Here is a 12,774-nt window from a genome sequence, read left to right on the forward strand (position 1 = left end):
CACCCAAAGGCAGCTAGTCTTCAAGCAAAGCTCCTGCTGGTTCCATTCAGCTTTTACTGAGACCCAGGAAGAGATTAGGAAAGCTTTGCTTTCCATTTCTTGCAAGTGCAGAACCAGAACTGGTGATGAGAGGTTGGAATGATTTGATTTTGGAAGAACAGAGGTGTTCTTTATTTACTGGTTAGTTTTGTGACATTGTATACTGCTAATATCGAGACTGTCATCTGAAGTTACTTATTAAAAGGCAGAAATGTATCTATGGGAGCCTTGAAGGTGTGTTTTGAGAAACTAGAAAGGCAATGAAACTTTTTTCCTTGGCAGTGTTCCCCAGCTGGCTTAAATGTATACGGCACAGGAACAGTGTGTGAGGTGGGACCAGATGCTTGTCACTGTCAGCAGCCGAGGATGGGACAGCAATTTAGCTTTTATAGGTAATGTATAGTAGCAAAACATCAGTATGAGCTCTTGTACTTTTCTAAACAGCTTAATTTTCCAGATACTTCAAACCTCTGCTGAAATCCCCTGGAGAATAATTATTGCAACAGGAGCTTCAGCACTTCTTTTTTTCCTTCTCCTGGGAACAGTTTCATCTTATAAAAATGGGTTTCTTCAAGGTTTTTTTCTGGCTTTCCAGATGGATTAATATTCAAGAAAGCTCTTTCTTTTTTGGTAATATTATTGAACTCCTAAGACGGGTAACAGTAGCTGAGACATTGAAAGGCATTAGGGATATATGGGTATGCTAACTATACCTTATGGTCTTGCAGATCTCTGCCATTATAGAATAATAGAATAGTTAGGATTGGAAAGGACCTTAAGATCATCTAGTTCCAACCCCCCTGACATGGGCAGGGACATCTCCCACTAAACCATGTGTCCTGGGTTCAGCTGTAACAGTCATTTTTCTCCTTCTTAGTAGCTAGTGCAGTGCTATTTTCATTTTTTGGCCTGGGAACAGTGCTGATAACACCGATGTTTTTAGTTGCTGCTCAAATGTTTGGTCTGGCCAAGGACTTTCTGAGCTTCATGCTCTTCCAGGGAGGAGGAGAAGCCGGGAGGAGGCAGGGACAGGACACCTGACCCAAGCTAGCCAAAGCGGTATTCCGTACCACAGCACGTCATGCCTGGTGTCATAGTTTAAACCGATCCACGCAGCTCATCTACTCACCCACCCCCCCCCACCCCCCCCCGCCCCCGACCCTCCCTGCTCCCGGAGGGATGGGGAGGAGAATCGAGAGAATGTAACTCCCACGGGTTGAGATAAGAACAGCCCAGTAACTAAGGTATAACACAAATCACTACTGCTACCGCCAATGATAATATTGATAAGAGAAAATAACAAGAGAATACAATACCACTGCCGAACGAGTTTGACCCCCACCTGAAGAGAGACCCTGCCTTTCCGGATAACTCCCAGTTACCTCCCTGGGCATGACGTGCTGTGGTATGGAATACCTCTTTGGCTAGCTTGGGTCAGGTGTCCTGTCTCTGCTTCCTGCCGGCCTCTCCTCGTCCCCAGCAGAGCATGAGACTCACAAAATCCTTGGCCAGAATAAACATTACTTAACAACAATTAAAAACAATCGCTGTTATCAGCTCTGTTCCCAGGCTGGAAGTGAAAACACAGTGCTGCACCAGCTACTAAGAAGGAGCAAAATGGTTCCTGGTAAACCCAGGATACCTGGGATGTAACTGGGAGTTATCCAGAAGGGCTAGGAGGACTGCAGGGTTGGATGAGGTATCAGTCAGTGCTTGGCTGGCGGGAGTGGGGCGAGTTATTGGTCGGCTGGTGTTGAGGTGTTGTATTCTTTCCTCTTGTTATTTTCTTCATCATTATTATTATTGGTGGTAGCAGTAGTGATTTGTGTTATACCTTAGTTACTGAACTGTTCTTATCTCAACCTGTGGGAGTTGCATTCTTTTTGATTCTCCTCTCCGTCCCTCTGGGAGTAGAGGGAGGGAAAGAAGTGGGGGGAGTGAGTGGATGGGCTGTATGGTTTATGGCTGACTTTGTTTAAACGACGACACCATGCCACCCAAGGCTCTGTCCAACCTGGCCTTGAACACTGCCAGGGATGGAGCATTCACAACTTCCCTGGGCAACCTGTTCCAGTGCCTCACCACCCTCACAGTAAAGAACTTCCTCCTTATATCCAATCTAAACTTCCCCTGTTTAAGTTTTAACCCATTACCCCTTGTCCTGTCACTACAGTCCCTAATGAGGATTCCATCCCCAGCATCCCTATAGCCCCCCTTCAGGTACTGGAAGGCTGCTCTGAGGTCCCCACACAGCCTTCTCTTCTCCAGGCTGAACAACCTCAACTTTCTGAGCCTGTCTTCATACGGGAGGTGCTCCAGCCCCTGATCATCCTCATGGCCTCCTCTGGACTTGTTCCAGCAGTTCCATGTCCTTTGTATGTTGAGGACACCAGAACTGCACACAATGCTCCAGGTGAGGTCTCATGAGAGCAGAGTAGAGGGGCAGGATCACCTCCTTCGACCTGCTGGTCACGTTGGTCATCAACTGTGCTGTTCAACATTGCCTGTGAATACAATTCAGACAAACCGGATCACCTTACTATGACTGATGTTGCTTTACATGTGTCAGTGAAGTTGTACAAGTTGTGTGTTATAGTGCTTAAAATTGTTCCTTTAAGGGTTTTCTAGACTGCCCAAGCTATATTATCACATTAATTTCTTTAAAGGAAACAAGATTCCTTTGATCCTCCTCCAGGTCTTTTCCTGATTTTCTCTGTCTTCTCTAGGTATGTCTGAGTGTGCTAGCATATATGAAAATCTAGGTACTCTCTGGAGATCTCTGAGTGTTGAGATCAAGTAACAGCCTGGGCTGTCACAGGCTGAAAGGTGAAGTGCTTTGATGATATGGAAAGACACAGGGGAAAAAAACACAGCAGGTCAGGGAAGTAAAAATCCACCCTATTTGTATAAGAACAATAATTCTTGTACCTACTGGGAGAATTTGCTGAAAGCAATGCTCTTTCCAGCCATGCTGAGCATATAATGGTCATAAAAGCTTTGTTCCCCTCCCTGCTATTGAAAAGTGGTTTAACTTGACTTAAGGCATTAACCCTTCTTTCTCTTTCGAAAATTTCTGAGCCCATATGGCAGCTGCTTTTTCTGGTCCTAGCTATTAAAAATGTATTATTTTTATTGGTTGCATGGCAACAGATAATCCCTTTGTTCTGTTTTGTTTAAACAGATGCTGAGAACCCTGCCTGTCATCATAAGTGAAAGCACTACCCTCAGGCTTCCTTCAAAACTGCAAAAGAGGGTCTTGTATTAACGTTACTTCCAGAAGTAAAACTTTTGGTTGTAGCAAACAACAGACCTATAACCTGCTTAAATAGTTATGCTTTAAATGCACTTTGATACCATACCCTAATTGGCTTTGTCAGGCTTGGCTGGAAGGTTAACTGATGCTGACCAGGACTGGGATTTCCAAGTCAAAGGCCATAGCTCCCCTGACCAGAATAAAGGAATAGTTCTGCAGAGAAGCAGTAAATTGAGACCAAAAATCTGTTGGAAATCCGAAGCATTTTTCATTAACTTTGATGGGCCATATACTCACTGATGCTTAATGAGCCTGCTAGATGGCGTAAATTGTAAGTGGCATGATGAGGCAACAGTTCTAATATTGATTTCTCTTGGATTGATGTAATTTCACTGATGCCTGGGAAGTTTCTCCTGAGTTCCTTCAGCTGCAGTAAGGTAAGCAGCAGGCTGTAGGAGTGTCACAAGCAGCCAGCATGAATGCTTCAGTGGCCAATATTACCTGTTATAAAATGGATGAGTGTGTCATTTCATTGGAGGTTTTCCTGAAAAAATGTGAGTGGAATACAGCCTTTGAGACAAAAGGAAGAAACTTGCAATGTATCTGTCGCAATAGAGCTGTTATAAACACTTAAGTTCATTTTGCCACCTCTAAACTACTAAGAGGAATAAACCTCAGCACTTCCTTTCTTCTCTTCTTTTATTCCCCTTTTTTAAATAAAATGAACACTGACATATTGCAGCCATGTGTCTGGGTTTTCTAAAGAAGATAAATGAACCTGTAGAAAGTTATTTAGACTTTACTGTTGCTGTATAGGATGTATAAACTTGGAAGCCTATGAAGCATGAGAAGTGACTATAACATTAGTCACAGACCCAGATTAGATTATCCCATGGAATACTTCTAGGAGGACTGGGTTGCTTAGATATTAGCATGTCTCCAAGAAAACTTTTCTTTGCTGCTTCTATGGGGCCAAAGGATTTCATTCCTGGATTTGAACTGGAGGCCTTTTGCTAGTTCATTTAGAGAACAACATTGTAAGATGATTTGGTAGACGAGAAAAATCTCCCTTCTCTGGGTTTACGCTAAACTGAGAAATTCCTATTGCAAATGGAGAAAATGAAATGGGTCATTAGGTAGCCGATTTTCAGTCCTCTCAATCACTGACAAGCATGGCATAAATATGGAAAACATGGGCAGCTTCGCAACTACATAGTTAACAGCTTCTCAGGGAGGATCGAGGTTTTCTGAGCAGTCTCTGCTGCTGAGGGGCATGAAGGGAGTTGGCGAGGATGTATTTTGGAAGCCTCACATTGATTCTTGAACTTGGACTTACTGGTAAGGTGTCTGTATGCTCTCTATGGCATAAGTCTTGATCCTTTCCAGTGTGAGGATTGAAGTATGGATGAGATAAGACAATGGCTTTTTTGTCCTTCAGAAATGTAAGATTTGTTTTTCAAATGTAGCTTTTACTAATCAACTGTTCAGGTGATGTCCATGCGGTACTGATACCGCTTAACATTGAATCAGATGGAATCTTGTCTTTCTGTTTCCATATCCTTTATTTACAATTGAAAAATAATGACACCACTTCCATTTTCTTCTAAGTAAGTAGAGACCCTTCTGTGACTGTTAATACTGTCTGGCTTGGGCCTAACGAATAATGTCTCTGTCTTGTACTAGCTGCTACCTGGATGTTTTACTGGCACACAGATTTCATTCTGTTGTACTTTGTGAAATGGCTCTGCTTAGGCATTGAGTTTCATTTTGGTTATCTACACTGTTGTCTAGAGCCACTGGTTTAAGCTGCCTTTTGACATGAGAAATTGAGTAGCAAATTTCACAGTAACTTTCCTAGTTTGTGATTATACTTTGTGTAAGGAGATTGGAAAAATGCTTTGCAGAATCAGCTGTTACGCATAAGTGTTTTTGCTGGGTGAAGGTAGCATAGTCCCAGCAGTTGATCTTGCATACGGGAATAGAAATCTGGAATTATGTTGTTAGCATCGGAGAGTCATTTAGAGCTTGCATGGATATAAGTGAGATTGCTGTCTGACTGCTGAAGTGCTTTGCAGAGGAAAATCTGCTGTTCTTATTCTGGTGAGAACATAGGTAAGCATAGAAGAGTGGCTTCTTTTTGTTCTGCTTTCTGTGCCAGGTGTCCTCAACTGCTGTAAGCTGAAGTTAGGCTGGAGTATAACTAAGCTTTAAGCAGTTCTTCTAAGTGTAATTTTTAAAGCATATATTTTATTGTCCATTCATTTAAAAAACCCGCTACAATTTGTCCTAAATTGTTCATATGTCAGTCTTGACTCTTCTTTGAATGCCCCTAATGTACTTATTTCATCTAATTTGCTAGGTTTTCTTTTGTTTGTGCTGTGGCACTTCAAATAAGTTGCTTTCTAATTCCTTTGTCACACCAGCCATATCTCCAAAGCCTCCATAATTTCACACTGGCTCCAACCCTGTTTGCCCTCCATTCCCCTGTCATATCAGCAGGGATTTTGGGGTCTTGGTCTTAAACTGAGTCCATGCCCCTTACCTGCCTAGTACTCTGGAAGAAATAACAAAGAAACCTCTATGTGAGAGTCATAAAATTGTCTGAAGACATCAGGTAAATAAAAGAGCTGATTTATTCTGGTGTGAAGGCATTGTTAATTAAGTCATACAGGGGGATGAACACGAACCAAAGAATGCTATCTGCCATCAGCAATTACTTTATTGATGCCTCCGCATCTCAGTCAAATGCAACTCTTTCTTGACAGGTAGTATTTAGCAATGATGGAAAAATGCTAGCTTTGAGAGGAGGGAAGGTGGGGGTCTCCAGTGAATGGTGGAATATGGCGATTAGCATCCAATTTCCTGGATATGATTTTCATCGCAAAACTGAGTTAACTCCACCTGGGGAGTTGCATGATTTTGTTCTAGAAGAGTTCTTGGTTGATGCAATCCCAGGTATTGATCAAATCCCCAGAAAATGGTTATGGTTCTAAATTGGATCTATTGGCATGGTCTTCTTCAATTTTGGCTTAGCCTTCTGTTTATTTCTTAGAAGTGCCAACAAATCTATGCTGTGATCATATGTGTTTCAATTTTATGGTATAATTTTTGAAGGTGTTGCAGTTTAAAGCAGAGATTGTTGGAAATAGTTGCTATTTGAAGATCCAAATATCTGTCTTAGACCCTGGCAGGTGAAGTTTATTTTGGTAAGACCTATATTAGTATTTAATTGCCTGCTTAAACACTAGTTAATCATTACTCAAAAAAGGCACTTCTATGGTCACCAAAAAAAAAGAACCTAACTTTCAATATGAGCTAAAGTCAGACAAGAGTGGAATGTTTGCTGATGAAATAAGCTATTATGCATATATAAGCCAAAAGAAGCATGCTTAAAACTCAGTAGATCTAATTCTTTGTCACCTAAACACAAAGATAAGAATAACATGGAGTGAAATCTTTTATGTTAAGGTGTCTCACATGAAGTAAGCGTGTCTTGGCCAGTAGAACTATGCTGGTGAGAAAATAAACTTTATAGATTGTCAGTAGAATATACGCAGATTAATTGTACCTCAACAGTTATCCTTTATACTGTCATTCAAACCATACTGTGCCATGAAAATGGAAGAATCTCTACTGTGCATTTGCAGTTTACAACTGTAAATAAGAAAGTATCATAAATGAAGCTTCTAGTTACAGAAGGATAGTAGTTGTAGACTGCAGATCACATCAAACACTTCGCAAATTATAGCTACAGGCTGTATGAGAACAGTTTCTTAATTACTCTTTCCCAGGTCCTGTGTACTCAGGATTTTATTATGTTGTACAAACAATGTGAGAAAGGTATTAGCTGCCCATACACCACACATGGGCTCTGAGTCAACTAGACCTTACAGCTTGGAGATCACAAGCCCACCTCTTGCTGTGAAATCACCACAACAGCGGCTGCTCAGGTCTTCAGGTTCTCCAGTGCCCTTCAGTATGAGAAGTGCTAATTCAAAAAATGCACGAGAACAGCTCAAATCCTCTATTCGTGCCTTTATTGAGCTCACATATGAAAGGAAGTCTGAAAAACTCAGTGATCACTAGAGGAAGAACCGGAGAAGGACTAATAACTTTCTGCCTGGGTCTCCACTATTTACTATGCTTGAGCTTACTCATCGGAGGGCCTCACAGCTCTCATTTATAAAACCACTTTTTAGACTGAGAAGCATAAAGAAAAGTGGGATGTTGTTTAAGATATCCCGTCACTTGGAGAACAGAGGTACTTTGGTGCTTCCTCATGACTCTATATTCATTTCTGAAAGCAGGAGCAGACAAACCTTACCAAAATAGGCAGCTGGGTGTACCATGAATATATTAATATCTTCTGAATTAAAAAAGTAGAACATGATGTGAAATCTCTTTTTGGTTTCATAACATTTCTGATGGAGTATCAACAGTGGGCCAACAGCAATGAGATGTCTTCTAGAAAATCAGTTTATCCCTCTTACAAACATGTCTAGAAAGTCTTCCCTCAGTAATGCAAACTTTCAAAGAAACCTTTTTCCAATGGTGACAGATACCTCTAAGGCTGTTATTGTTGCTGGTGACTGTTAACACCCACAAATCAAAGTAGAAAGCTTTATTCTCAGCAATGTATTTGATCAGTGAGTCAATAGGTAGGACTCGTTCAGTTTTCACTTGCAATCTATGGCACAGCTCAGTTTTATGATGGTGCAAATCCCTCTAGAAAGTGTTTGTCCTTACAAAGGTTTCCTTTAGCAAATGAGCTGTTGTAAAAGACTGCTTTATACCTGCTGCTGAAATAAATAATTGTAAATGGGAATTTGATCCTCATATCATAGGTTTGATGTTATCTTGGCAATGAGTGTAGGATGTCATGCATAAATAGGAACATCTCACTGTAAAAATCTCTTATCCCAACACTGAACTTTTTAGCAAACACCAAGTGCCATCAAATTCAGGAGATATATGTATTCTTAAATGTTGGAAATACTTGCGTTTCTATTTCCTTCAAGCATTACATCATCACTACACTGGTCTCATGCTGTGTGTATATGAATGCACTAATTTGGAGATTTGTACTGTGGTAGTAAAGAAAGATTACTATTAGCCTTTCCTTCTTAGCCAGCATTAGATGCGGGTGGAAACAACACATATAATGGCTTACACCTAGATGCCTTCAGCAATGAACATGCATGTGACTTCTATTCATGCTAACAGTTGTAACAATACTATGCCTGTGCATGTAATGAAAGGCAGAATAGATCCTTACTAAGAATTAGTTATGTCTTAAAGCCTTTTTGCTGCTTTGGTTGGATCCAGTATGTGTCTGTAGCTGCGTTCCGTTTTTGATAACACACCCAGTAAGCATACTGGTAAACAATAACACAAGAACATGTATTTAGGGCTTACTGAGTTGCAGTTTTCATTTTGTTTGGGTATTTTTTTCTGTTAAGCAGTGTTCTTACCTTTAAAATTTGATAGCTCTTCTTTGAACTTTCCCAAACACACGTTTCTTTATCTGTGGATACCAAAACCAGAAACAGGATTTGAGGGTAGTTATGGCAGTGTCAGATGTGATAGAATTTCTCTACTCCTCCCTTGATCTTGAAGAACACATGAGGTGGTTTTTGCACTGGGGCTGTGTGGGTCATATTGCACCATAACCTCTGCAGGGATTGTGTTGCTAGGAAAGATTCTAATCTCTCTCAGTATGGACTTCTGTTTCTCTTTACTGTGTTAAACATGTTTTTACTGAAATAGCAGCTTTGTGCTAAGTTTACCAGGCAATGCAGAAAGCCCCCTATGTGGAATTCCTTCTTTTCTTCTTGCGAATTTGTTATTTTGTTTTTCTTTTTTTTTTTTCCTTTTTTTTTCTTTTTTGTTGTTGTTTTGGTGTTTAGTGTTTGTTGGTTGTTTTTTTTTTTTTTTTTTTTTTTAATTTTAAATTATTCCCAATAACCTTTAGAGGTAAAGTCTTCATTAATGTGACTGATAGAAATACGTACTAGCAGAGGAAGAAACCAGCTATTGGACATTACCATAACAAAAGCAGTTATTTGAAAGTTGTTTCTGCTTCATTTCAGGTCTAAGTAGCTGGGGTTTAACCATTTAATATGACCCATGTGACATATTTTCTAGTGTTTTAATCAAAACTTCATATGAGAGCTTCACAGCAGACTGTGAACCCTACATAAACACTGTTGTCTGCACCAGCTGACCATAGGAAAGTGGTTATTTTGAGCTGTTTTCCACAAATCCACATGCATTAATTATGCTACTGCTTCTGAAAGCTATTCCTGGTACTGCTCCCTCTATCCTTTGCAGTGCTGGTGGATGTGCCTGGGATCAGTCTCTCTGGCTCTGTATTTTAAATATCAGAGCAGCCTTAGCCTTCACCAGCCCTCTACAAGTGCTGTGGTGCTCTAAAACTTTCACTGAACAGTCTGTACAGGACGGTCCTTTCCCACAGTTTTACCACCTATTTGAAGCTTATGTGTGTAGGAGTGGTTTTAGTTTTACTGACCAACAGGTCGAAGGAGGTGATCCTGCCCCTCTACTCTGCTCTTGTGAGACCTCACCTGGAGCACTGTGTGCAGTTCTGGTGTCCTCAACATAAGAAGGACATGGAACTGCTGGAACAAGTCCAGAGGAGGCCACGAGGATGATCAGGGGACTGGAGCACCTCCCGTATGAAGACAGGCTCAGAAAGTTGGGGCTGTTCAGCCTGGAGAAGAGAAGGCTGTGTGGGGACCTCAGAGCAGCCTTCCAGTGTCTGAAGGGGGCCTATAGGGATGCTGGGGAGGGACTCTTCATCAGGGACTGTAGTGACAGGACAAGGGGTAACGGGTTAAAACTTAAACAGGGGAAGTTTAGATTGGATGTAAGGAGGAAATTCTTTCCTGTTAGGGTGGTGAGGCACTGGAATGGGTTGCCCAGGGAGGTTGTGAGTGCTCCATCCCTGGCAGTGTTCAAGGCCTTGTGTGACATGGTTTAGCGTGAGGTGTCCCTGCCCATGGCAGGGGGGTTGGAACTAGATGATCTTGAGGTCCTTTCCAACCCTAACTATTCTATGATTCTATGATTCTATCTTAAAATGCCTGCTTCTAGTAAAGCTTTTGCTTAAAGCTTTTCTTGCCTATCATTAAAATAAACTATTCACCATCATTATCATCAGATATGACCATGTTGTCCAGCTTTCTTTCAAGTAGAGGCAATGAAACTATTTCCCTTTCTGTGTTGTTTTTGGCCATTTGACACTTTAATCTGTGTATGAAGATTATCATGATACAGTTCCTTTATATTCCTCTTATAGCTTAAAGTTTCCTTCTTTGGCTTTTTATTTGTTTTTTTACACAGTTGACATAAAGAGAAATCTATGGCAATTCTGCATTCTGATTTGTATCAAAACTAAGAACTTTGCCTTTCTTGCATTTGGTATATATATGTTTTATACCTGCTTCCCCCTAAATCGGCATGTTTTTTTCACAGCTACAGCTTGCTTTGACTCAGACTGTGGTTTATCAGGACATCCACAAAAATGTTTGTAAGTTGTTCCCTATTATTGTAACATTTTTCTTCTCAAATTCTTTCTTTCAACTGGTTTGTCCCTTCTGCTCCCTGCCCTCCTCCCCCAGCTTCATGAAACTGATCCTTTTTAAGCAGTATATTAGTAGTTTTGGCAGAGTAAAGAGTCTTCTGTTTGCACTTGAAAAATGCAGTCAAGTCATGATCACTTCTTCTTTGGATAATGCCTTTTTTTTTGTGATCAGTTTACTCCTTATCACACAGATGAACTCTAATATAGAATTATCTGTGTTGGATGCATCTTTTCTGAGTTAAGATTGTCATCCACAGTTTCTTAGCAATTGCAAGGACAATTTAACTCTGGCAGCTTGAGTTCTCTCTGCATAAATCAGATTGGAGTCTTTTTTCATCTCTTTGTACTTTATATGTTGGCATTCAAGGAGCTGCTCGTACTGATTTGTGCTGTGATTTGCTCCTGGGTTTGGGGAGCATCTTTTTCTTAATTACTTGCTAAGGGTAAAAACCTGATGCTTTTACTCTAAGACCATTTTTATTTTTAGGCATGTTTTCAAATCAAAGACTTAATTACATTTGCATGATACCATGCTAAACCTAAGAAACTGGCTACACTGCTCCCTGCACCTTTCCCAGCATGAAAACACACACACACCACCTCAAATGAGATATTGTTGACCTCCTGAGACTGATATTTTCCAGAAGTTAGACAAAGCTACCCTGCAAACTGGATCTTGTCTCCCTTGTGCTATTAGCTGGCCATCCCTGAAGAGTTCCTGTGCTGATCCTGAAACAATGAGATTCTTGTTCATTAGATGCTTGGAGATTTTTAATTAAGTTGCTCTGAGAATGGTGAAATCTAACTCTACCCAGGCTGTGCGTTTTCCTTTGTGGAGCAGTGTTGCTGCCTATCTGAAAGAAACTGTAGTCAACAAATCTGTGCACCTCTGAGGAGTTGTCTTTGCAAATAGATACAGACTGAACCCTGCAGGACTGATCTGTGGCTCAAGATGGAACATTAACACATGCTTATTCTCAAGCACATTCTTTCTACCCTCTAACAGTTAGGCTTGTCTGCTCTTTAAAACATACTTTTTTGACCATTACCATGTTTGTTCAAAATAAGCAAAATTAACATCAACAGTAACATGAAGATTTGCATAGAAAAATAGTAACTGGGGGTCAAGTCGTAGGCTAGAATTATTGTCATGGTTATTGCTTTCGTGTGAGTTAAAGTAATTATTACAAGCACTCAGGAGACACACAATGCAGTTCATGCTTATGCCTGCCTTGGAGAATGCAGAACCCATGTCAGAATTAAAATGCTTGGTAAAAATGGGTAGTTTTCATTAAATTTGAAAAGGAATTTATAAGAAGCTGTAACAAACCGATTAAAGAATATGGATCAGGTCATGAATGAAGGAAGACTCAGAACTGACATGACTTTTATTCTTCAAAATGATCTTATGCAATCAATCTGTGGTATTACCATCTTCTTTTCTTTCCTTGGGGAATAATTAAGCACTCCCTTCTGATCATTTTATGGAATCAATGCTCTTTCAAGAGTGTCAGCATTATTTGTCTTTGGGAAGTGCACATTTATGGATGATAATAATTTTTAAATAACTGACATTAAATACAAAATCACCCTCTTTCCCCTTGTCAGAGAACAGCAGGAATGATGGTCAGGGAGGGGTGCTGTTGTCAGCATGGGCTGCCCCATTTAGCTGAGAATGGGCCGTAGTTCCATGTCCCTGTTCAGTCGTGCATTGATTTTGATTCAGTCAGGTACTTCTTTTGCTTCTCCAGAAGGGCAGGAGGGGGCAACCCTCAGTGTATCACAAGAGTCACCCTCAACCTGTGCAGTCTGAGCCTGGAGTCTGAAATCTGTGAGCATTGAGTGTGACCTGAGCAAAATTGGGCACGAACGTGAAATA

At 40.7% G+C, this 12,774-nt stretch overlaps 1 long non-coding RNA gene across 2 annotated transcripts; it reads left to right on the plus strand.

Annotated features, from left to right (window-relative positions):
- The first annotated feature begins 325 nt into the window (after positions 1-325).
- LOC136017841 (uncharacterized) lies at positions 326-11,631 on the plus strand. Of its 2 annotated transcripts, none has more exons than XR_010614110.1 (3): positions 326-431; positions 10,787-10,841; positions 11,593-11,631. It is a non-coding gene; the product is annotated as an uncharacterized LOC136017841 (long non-coding RNA). The 2 variants fall into 2 exon arrangements; XR_010614109.1 differs by lacking the exon at positions 11,593-11,631 and adding an exon at positions 11,383-11,476.
- Positions 11,632-12,774: the final 1,143 nt, after the last annotated feature.

This window comes from Lathamus discolor, chromosome 6 (genome assembly GCF_037157495.1).
Source record: "Lathamus discolor isolate bLatDis1 chromosome 6, bLatDis1.hap1, whole genome shotgun sequence".
Lineage (NCBI taxonomy): Eukaryota > Metazoa > Chordata > Aves > Psittaciformes > Psittacidae > Lathamus > Lathamus discolor.